Here is a 16112-nt window from a genome sequence, read left to right as displayed (position 1 = left end):
CTTCCTTCCTGGAGCCATTCCTTCCTTCCTGGATTCCTTCCTTCCATCCTTCCTGGAATACTTCCTTCCTTCCTGTATTCCTTCCTTCCTGGAATCCTTCCTGGAATCCTTCCTTCCTTCCTGGAATCCTTCCTTCCTTCCTGGAATCCTTCCTGGAATCCTTCCTGGAATCATTCCTTCCTTCCTGGATTCCTTCCTTCCTTCCTTCCTTCCTTCCTTCCTTGCTTCCTTCCTTCAATACTTCCTTCCTTCCTGTATTCCTTCCTTCCTGGAATCCTTCCTGGAATCCTTCCTTCCTTTCTGGAATCCTTCCTTCCTTCCTTCCTTTCTGGAATCCTTCCTGGAATCCTTCCATCCTTCCTTCCTTCCTGGAATCCTTCCTTCCTGGAATCCTTCCTTCATTCCTGGAAACCTTCCTTCCTGGAATCCTTCCTTCCTTCCTGGAATCCTTCCTGGAATCCTTCCTTCCTTCCTGGAATCCTTCATTCCTTCCTGGAATCCTTCCTGGAATCCTTCCTGGAATCCTTTCTTCCTTCCTTCCTTCCTTCCTTCCTTCCTGGAATCCTTCTTCCCTTCCTGGAATCCTTCCTGGAATCCTTCCTTCCTGGAATCCTTCCTGGAATCCTTCCTTCCTTCCTGGTATCCTTCCTGGAATCCTTCCTGGAATCCTTCCTTCCTGGAATCATTCCTTCCTTCCTGGATTCCTTCCTTCCTGGAATCCTTCCTTCCTTCCTGGAATCCTTCCTTCCTTCCTTCCTGGAATCCATCCTTCCTTCCTGGAATCCATCCTTCCTTCATGGAACCCTTCCTTCGTCACTTTCTGTAATCCTTCCTGGAATCCTTCCTTCCTGGAATCCTTCCTGGATTCCTTGTTTCCTTCCTCCCTTCCTTCCTGGAATCCTTCCTGGAATCCTTCCTGGAATCCTTCCTTCCTTCTTTCCTTCCTGGAATCCTTCCTTCCTTCCTGGAATCCTTCCTTCCTTCCTCCTGGAATCCTTCCTTCCTTCCTCCTGGAATCCTTCCTTCCTTCCTTCCTTTCTAGAATCCTTCCTGGAATCCTTCCTTCCTTCCTTCCTCCCTTCCTTCCTGGAATCCATCCTTCCTTCCTGGAATCCTACCTGGAATCCTTCCTGAATTCCTTCCTTCCTTCGTGGAATCCTTCCTGGAATCCTTCCTTCCTTCCTGGAATCCTTCCTTCCTGGAATCTTTCCTTCCTTCCTGGAATCCTTCCTTCCTTCCTGGAATCCTTCCTGGAATCCTTCCTTCCTGGAATCCTTCCTTCCTGGGATCCTTCCTGGAATCCTTCCTTCCTTCCTCCCTTCCTTCCTGGAATCCTTCCTTCCTGGAATCCTGGAATCCATCCTTCCTTCCTGGAAGCCTTCCTTCCTTCCTTTCTGGACTCCCTCCTGGAATCCTTCCATCCATCCTTCCTTCCTGGAATCCTTCCTTCCTTCCTGGAATACTTCCTTCCTTCCTTCCTTCCTTCCTGGAATCCTTCCTCCCTTCCTGGAATCCTTCCTGGAATCCTTCCTGGAATCCTTCCTGCAGTCCTTCCTTCTTGGAACCATTCCTTCCTTCCTGGATTCCTTCCTTCCATCCTTCCTGGAATACTTCCTTCCTTCCTGTATTCCTTCCTTCCTGGAATCCTTCCTGGAATCCTTCCTTCCTTCCTGGAATCCTTCCTTCCTTCCTGGAATCCTTCCTGGAATCCTTCCTGGAATCATTCCTTCCTTCCTGGATTCCTTCCTGGATTCCTTCCTTCCTTCCTTCCTTCCTTCCTTCCTTCCTTCCTTCCTTCCTTCCTTCCTTCCTTCAATACTTCCTTCCTTCCTGTATTCCTTCCTTCCTTTCTGGAATCCTTCCTGGAATCCTACCTTCCTTTCTGGAATCCTTCCTTCCTTCCTTCCTTTCTGGAATCCTTCCTGGAATCCTTCCATCCTTCCTTCCTTCCTGGAATCCTTCCTTCCTGGAATCCTTCCTTCCTTCCTGGAAACCTTCCTTCCTGGAATCCTTCCTTCCTTCCTGGAATCCTTCCTGGAATCCTTCCTTCCTTCCTGGAATCCTTCATTCCTTCCTGGAATCCTTCCTGGAATCCTTTCTTCCTTCCTTCCTTCCTTCCTTCCTTCCTTCCTGGAATCCTTCTTCCCTTCCTGGAATCCTTCCTGGAATCCTTCCTTCCTGGAATCCTTCCTGGAATCCTTCCTTCCTTCCTGGTATCCTTCCTGGAATCCTTCCTGGAATCCTTCCTTCCTGGAATCATTCCTTCCTTCCTGGATTCCTTCCTTCCTGGAATCCTTCCTTCCTTCCTGGAATCCTTCCTTCCTTCCTTCCTGGAATCCATCCTTCCTTCCTGGAATCCATCCTTCCTTCATGGAACCCTTCCTTCCTCACTTTCTGTAATCCTTCCTGGAATCCTTCCTTCCTGGAATCCTTCCTGGAATCCTTCCTTCCTTCCTCCCTTCCTTCCTGGAATCCTTCCTTCCTGCCTTCTTTCCTTCCTTCCTTCCTTCCTTCCTTCCTTCCTGGAATCTTTCTTTTCTAGGATCCTTCCTTCCTTACTTCCTTCCTGGAATCCTTCCTGGAATCCTTCCTTCCTTCCTGGAATCCTTCCTCCCTTCCTGGAATCCTTCCTTCCTTCCTTCCTGGAATCCTTCCTGCAATCCTTCCTTCCTGGAACCATTCCTTCCTTCCTGGATTCCTTCCTTCCATCCTTCCTGGAATACTTCCTTCCTTCCTGTATTCCTTCCTTCCTGGAATCCTTCCTGGAATCCTTCCTTCCTTCCTGGACTCCTTCCTTCCTGGAATCCTTCCTGGAATCCTTCCTTCCTGGAATCATTCCTGGAATCCTGCATTCCTTCCTTCCTGGCTTCCTGGAATACTTCCTTCCTTCCTGTATTCCTTCCTATCCTGGAATCCTTCCTGGAATACTTCCTTCCTTCCTGGAATCCTTCCTTCCTTCCTTCCTGGAATCCATCCTTCCTTCCTGGAACCCTTCCTTCCTTCCTTCCTGGAATCTTTCCTTCCTGGAATCCTTCCTTCCTTCCTGGAAACCTTCCTTCCTGGAATCCTTCCTTCCTTCCTGGAATCCTTCCTGGAATCCTTCCTTCCTTCCTGGAATCCTTCATTCCTTCCTAGAATCCTTCCTGGAATCCTTCCTGTAATCCTTTCTTCCTTCCTTCCTTCCTTCCTTCCTTCCTGGAATCCTTCTTCCCTTCCTGGAATCCTTCCTGGAATCCTTCCTTCCTGGAATCCTTCCTGGAATCCTTCCTTCCTTCCTGGTATCCTTCCTGGAATCCTTCCTGGAATCCTTCCTTCCTGGAATCATTCCTTCCTTCCTGGATTCCTTCCTTCCTGCAATCCTTCCTTCCTTCCTGGAATCCTTCCTTCCTTCCTTCCTGGAATCCATCCTTCCTTCCTGGAATCCATCCTTCCTTCATGGAACCCTTCCTTCCTCACTTTCTGTAATCCTTCCTGGAATCCTTCCTTCCTGGAATCCTTCCTGGAATCCTTCCTTCCTTCCTCCCTTCCTTCCTGGAATCCTTCCTTCCTGCCTTCTTTCCTTCCTTCCTTCCTTCCTTCCTGGAATCTTTCTTTTCTAGGATCCTTCCTTCCTTACTTCCTTCCTGGAATCCTTCCTGGAATCCTTCCTTCCTTCCTGGAATCCTTCCTTCCTGGAATCCTTCCTGGAATCCTTCCTGGAATCCTTCCTTCCTTCTTTCCTTCCTGGAATCCCTCCTTGCTGGAATCCTTCCTTCCTTCCTTCCTTCCTGGAATCCTTCCTTCCTGGAATCCATCCTGGAATCCTTACTTCCCTCCTGGAATCCTTCCTGGAATCTTTACTGGAATCCTTCCTTCCTGGAATCCTTCCTGGAATCCTTCCTGGAATCCTTCCTTCCTTCTTTCCTTCCTGGAATCCTTCCTTCCTTCCTGGAATCCTTCCTTCCTTCCTCCTGGAATCCTTCCTTCCTTCCTCCTGGAATCCTTCCTTCCTTCCTTCCTTCCTTCCTTCCTTCCTGGAATCCTTCCTTCCTGGAATCTTTCCTTCCTTCCTGGAATCCTTCCTTCCTGGGATCCTTCCTGGAATCCTTCCTTCCTTCCTCCCTTCCTTCTTGGAATCCTTCCTTCCTTCCTTCCTGGAATCCTTCCTTCCTTCCTGGAATCCTTCCTGGAATCCTTCCTGGAATCCTTCCTGGAATCCTTCCTTCCTGGAACCCATCCTTCCGTCCTTCCTTCCTTCTTTCCTTCCTGGAATCCTTCCTTCCTTCCTGGAATCCTTCCTGGAATCCTTCCTTCCTTCCTGGAACTTTTCCTGGAATCCTTCCTGGAATCCTTCATCCGGGAATCATTCCTTCCTTCCTGGAATCCTTACTTCCTTCCTACCTTCCTGGAATCCTTCCTTCCTGGAATCCTGGAATCCATCCTTCCTTCCTGGAAGCCTTCCTTCCTTCCTTTCTGGACTCCCTCCTGGAATCCTTCCATCCATCCTTCCTTCCTGGAATCCTTCCTTCCTTCCTGGAATACTTCCTTCCTTCCTTCCTTCCTGGAATCCTTCCTCCCTTCCTGGAATCCTTCCTGGAATCCTTCCTGGAATCCTTCCTGCAGTCCTTCCTTCTTGGAACCATTCCTTCCTTCCTGGATTCCTTCCTTCCATCCTTCCTGGAATACTTCCTTCCTTCCTGTATTCCTTTCTTCCTGGAATCCTTCCTGGAATCCTTCCTGGAATCATTCCTTCCTTCCTGGAATCCTTCCTTCCTTCCTGGAATACTTCCTCCCTTCCTGGAATCCTTCCTGGAATCCTTCCTGGAATCCTTCCTGCAATCCTTCCTTCCTGGAACCATTCCTTCCTTCCTGGATTCCTTCCTTACATCCTTCCTGGAATACTTCCTTCCTTCCTGTATTCCTTCCTTCCTGTATTCCTTCCTTCCTGGAATCCTTCCTGGAATCCTTCCTTCCTTCCTGGAATCCTTCCTTCCTTCCTGGAATCCTTCCTGGAATCCTTCCTGGAATCATTCCTTCCTTCCTGGATTCCTTCCTTCCTTCCTTCCTTCCTTCCTTCCTTCCTTCCTTCCTTCCTTCCTTCCTTCCTTCCTTCCTTCCTTCCTTCCTTCAATACTTCCTTCCTTCCTGTATTCCTTCCTTCCTGGAATCCTTCCTGGAATCCTTCCTTCCTTTCTGGAATCCTTCCTTCCTTCCTTCCTTTCTGGAATCCTTCCTGGAATCCTTCCATCCTTCCTTCCTTCCTGGAATCCTTCCTTCCTGGAATCCTTCCTTCCTTCCTGGAAACCTTCCTTCCTGGAATCCTTCCTTCCTTCCTGGAATCCTTCCTGGAATCCTTCCTTCCTTCCTTCCTGGAATACTTCCTCCCTTCCTGGAATCCTTCCTGGAATCCTTCCTGCAGTCCTTCCTTCTTGGAACCATTCCTTCCTTCCTGGATTCCTTCCTTCCATCCTTCCTGGAATACTTCCTTCATCCTGTATTCCTTCCTTCCTGGAATCCTTCCTGGAATCATTCCTTCCTTCCTGGAATCCTTCCTTCCTTCCTGGAATCCTTCCTCCCTTCCTGGAATCCTTCCTTCCTTCCTTCCTGGAATCCTTCCTGCAATCCTTCCTTCCTGGAACCATTCCTTCCTTCCTGGATTCCTTCCTTCCATCCTTCCTGGAATACTTCCTTCCTTCCTGTATTCCTTCCTTCCTGGAATCCTTCCTGGAATCATTCCTTCCTTCCTTCCTTCCTTCCTTCCTTCCTTCCTTCCTTCCTTCAATACTTCCTTCCTTCCTGGATTCCTTCCTTCCTTCCTTCCTTCCTGCATTCCTTCCTTCCTTCCTTCCTTCCTTCCTTCAATACTTCCTTCCTTCCTGTATTCCTTCCTTCCTGGAATCCTTCCTGGAATCCTTCCTTCCTTTCTGGAATCCTTCCGTCCTTCCTTCCTTTCTGGAATCCTTCCTGGAATCCTTCCATCCTTCCTTCCTTCCTGGAATCCTTCCTTCCTGGAATCCTTCCTTCCTTCCTGGAATCCTTCCTGGAATCCTTCCTTCCTTCCTGGACTCCTTCCTTCCTGGAATCCTTCCTGGAATCCTTCCTTCCTGGAATCATTCCTGGAATCCTGCATTCCTTCCTTCCTGGCTTCCTGGAATACTTCCTTCCTTCCTGTATTCCTTCCTATCCTGGAATCCTTCCTGGAATACTTCCTTCCTTCCTGGAATCCTTCCTTCCTTCCTTCCTGGAATCCATCCTTCCTTCCTGGAACCCTTCCTTCCTTCCTTCCTGGAATCTTTCCTTCCTGGAATCCTTCCTTCCTTCCTGGAAACCTTCCTTCCTGGAATCCTTCCTTCCTTCCTGGAATCCTTCCAGGAATCCTTCCTTCCTTCCTGGAATCCTTCATTCCTTCCTGGAATCCTTCCTGGAATCCTTCCTGTAATCCTTTCTTCCTTCCTTCCTTCCTTCCTTCCTTCCTGGAATCCTTCTTCCCTTCCTGGAATCCTTCCTGGAATCCTTCCTTCCTGGAATCCTTCCTGGAATCCTTCCTTCCTTCCTGGTATCCTTCCTGGAATCCTTCCTGGAATCCTTCCTTCCTGGAATCATTCCTTCCTTCCTGGATTCCTTCCTTCCTGCAATCCTTCCTTCCTTCCTGGAATCCTTCCTTCCTTCCTTCCTGGAATCCATCCTTCCTTCCTGGAATCCATCCTTCCTTCATGGAACCCTTCCTTCCTCACTTTCTGTAATCCTTCCTGGAATCCTTCCTTCCTGGAATCCTTCCTGGAATCCTTCCTTCCTTCCTCCCTTCCTTCCTGGAATCCTTCCTTCCTGCCTTCTTTCCTTCCTTCCTTCCTTCCTTCCTTCCTTCCTGGAATCTTTCTTTTCTAGGATCCTTCCTTCCTTACTTCCTTCCTTACTTCCTTCCTGGAATCCTTCCTTCCTTCCTGGAATCCTTCCTTCCTGGAATCCTTCCTGGAATCCTTCCTGGAATCCTTCCTTCCTGGAATCCTTCCTTGCTGGAATCCTTCCTTCCTTCCTTCCTTCCTGGAATCCTTCCTTCCTGGAATCCTTCCTGGAATCCTTACTTCCCTCCTGGAATCCTTCCTGGAATCTTTACTGGAATCCTTCCTTCCTGGAATCCTTCCTGGAATCCTTCCTGGAATCCTTACTTCCTTCTTTCCTTCCTGGAATCCTTCCTTCCTTCCTGGAATCCTTCCTTCCTTCCTCCTGGAATCCTTCCTTCCTTCCTCCTGGAATCCTTCCTTCCTTCCTTCCTTTCTAGAATCCTTCCTGGAATCCTTCCTTCCTTCCTTCCTCCCTTCCTTCCTGGAATCCATCCTTCCTTCCTGGAATCCTACCTGGAATCCTTCCTGAATTCCTTCCTTCCTTCGTGGAATCCTTCCTGGAATCCTTCCTTCCTTCCTTCCTTCCTGGAATCCTTCCTTCCTGGAATCTTTCCTTCCTTCCTGGAATCCTTCCTTCCTTCCTGGAATCCTTCCTGGAATCCTTCCTTCCTGGAATCCTTCCTTCCTGGGATCCTTCCTGGAATCCTTCCTTCCTTCCTCCCTTCCTTCTTGGAATCCTTCCTTCCTTCCTTCCTGGAATCCTTCCTTCCTTCCTGGAATCCTTCCTGGAATCCTTCTTGGAATCCTTCCTGGAATCCTTCCTTCCTGGAACCCATCCTTCCGTCCTTCCTTCCTTCTTTCCTTCCTGGAATCCTTCCTTCCTTCCTGGAATCCTTCCTGGAATCCTTCCTTCCTTCCAGGAACACTTCCTGGAATCCTTCCTGGAATCCTTCATCCGGGAATCATTCCTTCCTTCCTGGAATCCTTACTTCCTTCCTACCTTCCTGGAATCCTTCCTTCCTGGAATCCTGGAATCCATCCTTCCTTCCTGGAAGCCTTCCTTCCTTCCTTTCTGGACTCCCTCCTGGAATCCTTCCTGGAATCCTTCCTTCCTGGAATCCTTCCTTCCTTCCTGGAATACTTCCTTCCTTCCTTCCTTCCTGGAATCCTTCCTCCCTTCCTGGAATCCTTCCTGGAATCCTTCCTGGAATCCTTCCTGCAGTCCTTCCTTCTTGGAACCATTCCTTCCTTCCTGGATTCCTTCCTTCCATCCTTCCTGGAATACTTCCTTCCTTCCTGTATTCCTTCCTTCCTGGAATCTTTCCTGGAATCCTTCCTGGCATCATTCCTTCCTTCCTGGAATCCTTCCTTCCTTCCTGGAATCCTTCCTCCCTTCCTGGAATCCTTCCTGGAATCCTTCCTGGAATCCTTCCTGCAATCCTTCCTTCCTGGAACCATTCCTTCCTTCCTGGATTCCTTCCTTCCATCCTTCCTGGAATACTTCCTTCCTTCCTGTATTCCTTCCTTCCTGGAATCCTTCCTGGAATCCTTCCTTCCTTCCTGGAATCCTTCCTTCCTTCCTGGAATCCTTCCTGGAATCCTTCCGTCCTGGAATCATTCCTTCCTTCCTGCATTCCTTCCTTCCTGGCTTCCTGGAATACTTCCTTCCTTCCTATATTCCTTCCTATCCCGGAATCCTTCCTGGAATACTTCCTTCCTTCCTGGAATCCTTCCTTCCTTCCTTCCTGGAATCCATCCTTCCTTCCTGGAACCCTTCCTTCCTTCCTTCCTGGAATCCTTCCTTCCTGGAATCCTTCCTTCCTTCCTGGAAACCTTCCTTCCTGGAATCCTTCCTTCCTTCCTGGAATCCTTCCTGGAATCCTTCCTTCCTTCCTGGAATCCTTCATTCCTTCCTGGAATCCTTCCTGGAATCCTTCCTGGAATCCTTTCTTCCTTCCTTCCTTCCTTCCTTCCTTCCTTCCTTCCTTCCTTCCTTCCTTCCTGGAATCCTTCTTCCCTTCCTGGAATCCTTCCTGGAATCCTTCCTTCCTGGAATCCTTCCTGGAATCCTTCCTTCCTTCCTGGTATCCTTCCTGGAATCCTTCCTGGAATCCTTCCTTCCTGGAATCATTCCTTCCTTCCTGGATTCCTTCCTTCCTGCAATCCTTCCTTCCTTCCTGGAATCCTTCCTTCCTTCCTTCCTGGAATCCATCCTTCCTTCCTGGAATCCATCCTTCCTTCATGGAACCCTTCCTTCCTCACTTTCTGTAATCCTTCCTGGAATCCTTCCTTCCTGGAATCCTTCCTGGAATCCTTCCTTCCTTCCTCCCTTCCTTCCTGGAATCCTTCCTTCCTGCCTTCTTTCCTTCCTTCCTTCCTTCCTTCCTTCCTTCCTGGAATCTTTCTTTTCTAGGATCCTTCCTTCCTTACTTCCTTCCTGGAATCCTTCCTGGAATCCTTCCTTCCTTCCTGGAATCCTTCCTTCCTGGAATCCTTCCTGGAATCCTTCCTGGAATCCTTCCTTCCTACTTTCCTTCCTGGAATCCTTCCTTCCTTCCTTCCTTCCTGGAATCCTTCCTGGAATCCTTACTTCCCTCCTGGAATCCTTCCTGGAATCTTTACTGGAATCCTTCCTTCCTGGAATCCTTCCTGGAATCCTTCCTTCCTTCTTTCCTTCCTGGAATCCTTCCTTCCTTCCTGGAATCCTTCCTTCCTTCCTCCTGGAATCCTTCCTTCCTTCCTCCTGGAATCCTTCCTTCCTTCCTTCCTTTCTAGAATCCTTCCTGGAATCCTTCCTTCCTTCCATCCTCCCTTCCTTCCTGGAATCCATCCTTCCTTCCTGTAATCCTACCTGGAATCCTTCCTGAATTCCTTCCTTCCTTCGTGGAATCCTTCCTGGAATCCTTCCTTCCTTCCTTCCTTCCTGGAATCCTTCCTTCCTGGAATCTTTCCTTCCTTCCTGGAATCCTTCCTTCCTTCCTGGAATCCTTCCTGGAATCCTTCCTTCCTGGAATCCTTCCTTCCTGGGCTCCTTCCTGGAATCCTTCCTTCCTTCCTCCCTTCCTTCTTGGAATCCTTCCTTCCTTCCTTCCTGGAATCCTTCCTTCCTTCCTGGAATCCTTCCTGGAATCCTTCCTGGAATCCTTCCTGGAATCCTTCCTTCCTGGAACCCATCCTTCCGTCCTTCCTTCCTTCTTTCCTTCCTGGAATCCTTCCTTCCTTCCTGGAATCCTTCCTGGAATCCTTCCTTCCTTCCTGGAACACTTCCTGGAATCCTTCCTGGAATCCTTCATCCGGGAATCATTCCTTCCTTCCTGGAATCCTTACTTCCTTCCTACCTTCCTGGAATCCTTCCTTCCTGGAATCCTGGAATCCATCCTTCCTTCCTGGAAGCCTTCCTTCCTTCCTTTCTGGACTCCCTCCTGGAATCCTTCCATCCATCCTTCCTTCCTGGAATCCTTCCTTCCTTCCTGGAATACTTCCTTCCTTCCTTCCTTCCTGGAATCCTTCCTCCCTTCCTGGAATCCTTCCTGGAATCCTTCCTGGAATCCTTCCTGCAGTCCTTCCTTCTTGGAACCATTCCTTCCTTCCTGGATTCCTTCCTTCCATCCTTCCTGGAATACTTCCTTCCTTCCTGTATTCCTTCCTTCCTGGAATCCTTCCTGGAATCCTTCCTGGCATCATTCCTTCCTTCCTGGAATCCTTCCTTCCTTCCTGGAATCCTTCCTCCCTTCCTGGAATCCTTCCTGGAATCCTTCCTGGAATCCTTCCTGCAATCCTTCCTTCCTGGAGCCATTCCTTCCTTCCTGGATTCCTTCCTTCCATCCTTCCTGGAATACTTCCTTCCTTCCTGTATTCCTTCCTTCCTGGAATCCTTCCTGGAATCCTTCCTTCCTTCCTGGAATCCTTCCTTCCTTCCTGGAATCCTTCCTGGAATCCTTCCTGGAATCATTCCTTCCTTCCTGGATTCCTTCCTTCCTTCCTTCCTTCCTTCCTTCCTTGCTTCCTTCCTTCAATACTTCCTTCCTTCCTGTATTCCTTCCTTCCTGGAATCCTTCCTGGAATCCTTCCTTCCTTTCTGGAATCCTTCCTTCCTTCCTTCCTTTCTGGAATCCTTCCTGGAATCCTTCCATCCTTCCTTCCTTCCTGGAATCCTTCCTTCCTGGAATCCTTCCTTCATTCCTGGAAACCTTCCTTCCTGGAATCCTTCCTTCCTTCCTGGAATCCTTCCTGGAATCCTTCCTTCCTTCCTGGAATCCTTCATTCCTTCCTGGAATCCTTCCTGGAATCCTTCCTGGAATCCTTTCTTCCTTCCTTCCTTCCTTCCTTCCTTCCTGGAATCCTTCTTCCCTTCCTGGAATCCTTCCTGGAATCCTTCCTTCCTGGAATCCTTCCTGGAATCCTTCCTTCCTTCCTGGTATCCTTCCTGGAATCCTTCCTGGAATCCTTCCTTCCTGGAATCATTCCTTCCTTCCTGGATTCCTTCCTTCCTGGAATCCTTCCTTCCTTCCTGGAATCCTTCCTTCCTTCCTTCCTGGAATCCATCCTTCCTTCCTGGAATCCATCCTTCCTTCATGGAACCCTTCCTTCGTCACTTTCTGTAATCCTTCCTGGAATCCTTCCTTCCTGGAATCCTTCCTGGATTCCTTGTTTCCTTCCTCCCTTCCTTCCTGGAATCCTTCCTGGAATCCTTCCTGGAATCCTTCCTTCCTTCTTTCCTTCCTGGAATCCTTCCTTCCTTCCTGGAATCCTTCCTTCCTTCCTCCTGGAATCCTTCCTTCCTTCCTCCTGGAATCCTTCCTTCCTTCCTTCCTTTCTAGAATCCTTCCTGGAATCCTTCCTTCCTTCCTTCCTCCCTTCCTTCCTGGAATCCATCCTTCCTTCCTGGAATCCTACCTGGAATCCTTCCTGAATTCCTTCCTTCCTTCGTGGAATCCTTCCTGGAATCCTTCCTTCCTTCCTGGAATCCTTCCTTCCTGGAATCTTTCCTTCCTTCCTGGAATCCTTCCTTCCTTCCTGGAATCCTTCCTGGAATCCTTCCTTCCTGGAATCCTTCCTTCCTGGGATCCTTCCTGGAATCCTTCCTTCCTTCCTCCCTTCCTTCCTGGAATCCTTCCTTCCTGGAATCCTGGAATCCATCCTTCCTTCCTGGAAGCCTTCCTTCCTTCCTTTCTGGACTCCCTCCTGGAATCCTTCCATCCATCCTTCCTTCCTGGAATCCTTCCTTCCTTCCTGGAATACTTCCTTCCTTCCTTCCTTCCTTCCTGGAATCCTTCCTCCCTTCCTGGAATCCTTCCTGGAATCCTTCCTGGAATCCTTCCTGCAGTCCTTCCTTCTTGGAACCATTCCTTCCTTCCTGGATTCCTTCCTTCCATCCTTCCTGGAATACTTCCTTCCTTCCTGTATTCCTTCCTTCCTGGAATCCTTCCTGGAATCCTTCCTTCCTTCCTGGAATCCTTCCTTCCTTCCTGGAATCCTTCCTGGAATCCTTCCTGGAATCATTCCTTCCTTCCTGGATTCCTTCCTGGATTCCTTCCTTCCTTCCTTCCTTCCTTCCTTCCTTCCTTCCTTCCTTCCTTCCTTCCTTCAATACTTCCTTCCTTCCTGTATTCCTTCCTTCCTTTCTGGAATCCTTCCTGGAATCCTACCTTCCTTTCTGGAATCCTTCCTTCCTTCCTTCCTTTCTGGAATCCTTCCTGGAATCCTTCCATCCTTCCTTCCTTCCTGGAATCCTTCCTTCCTGGAATCCTTCCTTCCTTCCTGGAAACCTTCCTTCCTGGAATCCTTCCTTCCTTCCTGGAATCCTTCCTGGAATCCTTCCTTCCTTCCTGGAATCCTTCATTCCTTCCTGGAATCCTTCCTGGAATCCTTTCTTCCTTCCTTCCTTCCTTCCTTCCTTCCTTCCTGGAATCCTTCTTCCCTTCCTGGAATCCTTCCTGGAATCCTTCCTTCCTGGAATCCTTCCTGGAATCCTTCCTTCCTTCCTGGTATCCTTCCTGGAATCCTTCCTGGAATCCTTCCTTCCTGGAATCATTCCTTCCTTCCTGGATTCCTTCCTTCCTGGAATCCTTCCTTCCTTCCTGGAATCCTTCCTTCCTTCCTTCCTGGAATCCATCCTTCCTTCCTGGAATCCATCCTTCCTTCATGGAACCCTTCCTTCCTCACTTTCTGTAATCCTTCCTGGAATCCTTCCTTCCTGGAATCCTTCCTGGAATCCTTCCTTCCTTCCTCCCTTCCTTCCTGGAATCCTTCCTTCCTGCCTTCTTTCCTTCCTTCCTTCCTTCCTTCCTTCCTTCCTGGAATCTTTCTTTTCTAGGATCCTTCCTTCCTTACTTCCTTCCTGGAATCCTTCCTGGAATCCTTCCTTCCTTCCTGGAATCCTTCCTTCCTTCCTGGAATCCTTCCTTCCTGGAATCCTTCCTGGAATCCTTCCTGGAATCCTTCCTTCCTTCTTTCCTTCCTGGAATCCTTCCTTGCTGGAATCCTTCCTTCCTTCCTGGAATCCTTCCTTCCTTCCTTCCTGGAATCCTTCCTTCCAGGAATCCTTCCTTCCTTCCTGGAATCCTTCCTTCCTTCCTGGAATCCTTCCTGGAATCCTTCCTTCCTTCCTGGAATCCTTCCTTCCTTCCTGGAATCCTTCCTGGAATCCTTACTTCCCTCCTGGAATCCTTCCTGGAATTTTTACTGGAATCCTTCCTTCCTGGAATCCTTCCTGGAATCCTTCCTGGAATCCTTCCTGGAATCCTTCCTTCCTGGAACCCATCCTTCCTTCCTTCCTTCCTTCTTTCCTTCCTGGAATCCTTCCTTCCTTCCTGGAATCCTTCCTGGAATCCTTCCTTCCTTCCTGGAACACTTCCTGGAATCCTTCCTGGAATCCTTCATCCGGGAATCATTCCTTCCTTCCTGGAATCCTTACTTCCTTCCTACCTTCCTGGAATCCTTCCTTCCTGGAATCCTGGAATCCATCCTTCCTTCCTGGAAGCCTTCCTTCCTTCCTTTCTGGACTCCCTCCTGGAATCCTTCCATCCATCCTTCCTTCCTGGAATCCTTCCTTCCTTCCTGGAATACTTCCTTCCTTCCTTCCTTCCTTCCTGGAATCCTTCCTCCCTTCCTGGAATCCTTCCTGGAATCCTTCCTGGAATCCTTCCTGCAGTCCTTCCTTCTTGGAACCATTCCTTCCTTCCTGGATTCCTTCCTTCCATCCTTCCTGGAATACTTCCTTCCTTCCTGTATTCCTTCCTTCCTGGAATCCTTCCTGGAATCATTCCTTCCTTCCTGGAATCCTTCCTTCCTTCCTGGAATCCTTCCTCCCTTCCTGGAATCCTTCCTGGAATCCTTCCTGGAATCCTTCCTGCAATCCTTCCTTCCTGGAACCATTCCTTCCTTCCTGGATTCCTTCCTTCCATTCTTCCTGGAATACTTCCTTCCTTCCTGTATTCCTTCCTTCCTGGAATCCTTCCTGGAATCCTTCCTTCCTTCCTGGAATCCTTCCTTCCTTCCTGGAATCCTTCCTGGAATCCTTCCTGGAATCATTCCTTCCTTCCTGGATTCCTTCCTTCCTTCCTTCCTTCCTTCCTTCCTTCCTTCCTTCCTTCCTTCCTTCCTTCCTTCCTTCCTTCCTTCCTTCCTTCCTTCCTTCCTTCCTTCCTTCCTTCCTTCCTTCCTTCCTTCCTTCCTTCCTTCCTTCCTTCCTTCCTTCCTTCCTTCCTTCAATACTTCCTTCCTTCCTGTATTCCTTCCTTCCTGGAATCCTTCCTTCCTTTCTGGAATCCTTCCTTCCTTCCTTCCTTTCTGGAATCCTTCCTGGAATCCTTCCATCCTTCCTGGAATCCTTCCTGGAAACCTTCCTTCCTGGAATCCTTCCTTCCTTCCTGGAATCCTTCCTGGAATCCTTCCTTCCTTCCTGGACTCCTTCCTTCCTGGAATCCTTCCTGGAATCCTTCCTGGAATCCTTCCTTCCTGGAATCATTCCTTCCTTCCTCCCTTCCTTCCTGGAATCCTTCCTTCCTGGAATACTTCCTTCCTTCCTGTATTCCTTCCTATCCTGGAATCCTTCCTGGAATACTTCCTTCCTTCCTGGAATCCTTCCTTCCTGGAATCCTTCCTTCCTTCCTGGAAACCTTCCTTCCTGGAATCCTTCCTTCCTTCCTGGAATCCTTCCTGGAATCCTTCCTTCCTTCCTTCCTGGAATCCTTCATTCCTTCCTGGAATCCTTCCTGGAATCCTTCCTGGAATCCTTCCTGGAATCCTTCCTGGAATCCTTCCTTCCTGGAATCCTTCTTCCCTTCCTGGAATCCTTCCTGGAATCCTTCCTTCCTGGAATCCTTCCTGGAATCCTTCCTGGAATCCTTCCTTCCTAGAATCCTTCCTGGAATCCTTCCTGGAATCCTTCCTTCCTGGAATCATTCCTTCCTTCCTGGATTCCTTCCTTCCTGGAATCCTTCCTTCCTTCCTGGAATCCTTCCTTCCTTCCTTCCTGGAATCCATCCTTCCTTCCTGGAATCCATCCTTCCTTCATGGAACCCTTCCTTCCTCACTTTCTGTAATCCTTCCTGGAATCCTTCCTTCCTGGAATCCTTCCTGGAATCCTTCCTTCCTTCCTCCCTTCCTTCCTGGAATCCTTCCTTCCTGCCTTCTTTCCTTCCTTCATTCCTTCCTTCCTGGAATCTTTCTTTTCGAGGATCCTTCCTTCCTTACTTCCTTCCTGGAATCCTTCCTGGAATCCTTCCTTCCTGGAATACTTCCTGGAATCCTTCCTGGAATCCTTCCTGGAATCCTTCCTTCCTTCTTTCCTTCCTGGAATCCTTCCTTGCTGGAATCCTTCCTTCCTGGAATCCTTCCTGGAATCCTTCCTTCCTTCCTTCCTTCCTAAAATCCTTCCTTCCTTCCTGGAATCCTTCCTGGAATACTTCCTCCCTTCCCTCCAGGAATCCTTCCTTCCTTCCTGGAATCCTTCCTTCCTTCCTGGAATCCTTCCTTCCTTCCTGGAATACTTCCTGGAATCCTTCCTGGAATCCTTCCTGGAATCCTTCCTGGAATCCTTCCTGGAATCCTTCCTTCCTGGAATCCTTCCGGGAATCCTTCCTTCCTTCCTGGAATCCTTCCTGGAATCCTTCCTGGAATCCTTCCTTCCTTCCTGGAATACTTCCTGGAATCCTTCCTGGAATCCTTCTTTCCATCCTTCCTTCCTTCCTGGAATCCTTCCTGGAATCCTTCCTTCCTTCCTGGAATCCTTCCTTCCTTCCTGGAATCCTTCCTGGAATCCTTCCTGTAATCCTTCCTGGAATCCTT

Source organism: Cinclus cinclus, chromosome 2 (genome assembly GCF_963662255.1).
Source record: "Cinclus cinclus chromosome 2, bCinCin1.1, whole genome shotgun sequence".
NCBI lineage: Eukaryota > Metazoa > Chordata > Aves > Passeriformes > Cinclidae > Cinclus > Cinclus cinclus.
The sequence above is the reverse complement of the archived record's forward strand: the minus strand, read 5'-3'. Positions refer to the sequence as shown.